This window comes from Corvus brachyrhynchos, unplaced genomic scaffold, assembly GCF_000691975.1.
Source record: "Corvus brachyrhynchos isolate BGI_N302 unplaced genomic scaffold, ASM69197v1 scaffold15, whole genome shotgun sequence".
NCBI lineage: Eukaryota > Metazoa > Chordata > Aves > Passeriformes > Corvidae > Corvus > Corvus brachyrhynchos.
The window spans coordinates 1,063-2,967 of NW_008238349.1; positions in this window are offsets into that span (position 1 = coordinate 1,063).

Genomic DNA, 1,905 nt, shown 5'->3' on the forward strand with positions numbered 1-1,905 from the left:
TCCGCCCCCCTCCCCGCGCCGCCGCTCGCAGCCGGGGGATCGGCTTACACCTGTGCGCAGCGCTATTTATGCAGGCTGGCCCCGGGGTGGGGTTTCAGTGCTGGCTGCTGGACGCTCCTCTCCGCTCCTCCGTCACCATCACCTGCGTCCCACACCCTCCCCTTTGTTTGCAGAGATGGAGCCAGGTAACCAGAGAAGGGCGGGAGGAGGAGAAACGCCACCTGCCACAGCCGTTCCCTGGTTTCGGCCGATGGGTATCGGGAAGCACTACCACCATGCTCGTTCCCACCAAACCCCTTCTGTGGACCTGGAAATGGCAAGGGTTCACCTTTCCCCCACAGAGGTGCTAGCAGGTCAGGGTTTGGTTGATTTCTGGAGCGTGGTATCGGTGCTCACGTTTAACTGGGGTTCAGTGACCGTTGGGCACCTTTGCATTGCCGTGCAAAGTGCAACGCCTTCGCCGTGCCATGAGGTTTGTGTCACCATTCCAGGGGACCTGCGGGTGCTCCCGGCCCAGCAGCAGCCCCTCCAGCCTGGCCCCTCCTGTTCCCACCCTGCTGGGCCGGGAGCACTATCAGAGATCCTCTGACTGACTGATAAATATCTTTACTCATCCTGCACAAGTCTTGTGGCCTTGAAGGAAGCAGATAATGCACGTAACCACCCCGGCAGTGTCACCCCGACAACCTGAGCTGGCACCTGGCAAAGGGAAAAATATCCCAAGGCATGAGCAATCCCTTCAGGCCGGGCAGCAAGAGTCCCATGGCTGTGGGGTGCATGTTTCCCCCCCTACCCTTGCATGCCGGGGGTAATGCCAGTGCTTTCAGTCCCCCTCCCCCAGGAATGTGGTTGCTGGACACAGGCTTGCTGCTACCTGTTCCCTGCCTGCTCCAAAAATCTCCTCTACAACTTATTAACTACTCAAGAGCGCGGTGGGATGCTGGCAGCTGGTGCCGTGCAGCTAGGATGGGGGGGAGCCCTGCAACTGCCTGGCTGTGCCCCATGCTACCCTGACACCCCACAGCCAGAGGGGTTGGAGTTGGGTGCTCCCATATTATCCCGACAGCCAACAGCCAGCGGGGTTGGATTTGGGTGCCCCAGAGTATCCCAACACCCCATAGCCAGGAGGGTTGTATTTGGGTGCCCCACAGTGCCCTGATACACGGTGTCTGGTGAGCCACCTTCTATTGCCCAGCAGCACTCTGAACCCCCATAGCCAGTGGGGTCACCCCACAGCACCTGATACCCCATGTATGGCTGGGTCAGCTGTTGTCACCCCATGTCACCGCAGCACCCCATATCCACCCAGCCTGACCTCCAGCCCCTGCAGCACCTCATGTCTGACCTGCACCATGCGGTGGCGCCCCGATAACCCCATATCCATCCTCTCTGCCAATCCACAGCATCCCCAAAATACCCTGTACTTGGCTGGGTGAGCTTCTGCCACCCCACTGTAACATGATCACCCCCCGAGGGCACCCAAAATCCCCACAGCCAGCCGGGGGGGTTGCGAGGCTGACCCTGTCTGTGCTGCTGGGGGGAGCCCGTGCAAGCAGCCCCCAGGGTCCTGTGCCCTTGTTGCTGGGGGTGCTGGGGGTCCCGGCCCTCGGGGGCACCTGGGGGTGGGTGTCCATGGTCCAGTGCTGTCACAGTGATGGTGGGCACAGGGCCAGGCTCGCAGGGCTGCCAGCAGCAAACAGGGGAGTTGGGCTGCCAAGGGCCCCCACGTGTGCAGGGAGGGGAGTTCCCGCAGGCCCAGAGTGCAGAGTGCACAGGCACACAGGTGAACATGCACACCATACAGACACACACACACACACACACCATACAGACACACACCACACACACACACACCATACAGACACACACCACACACACACACACCATACAGACACACACACACAC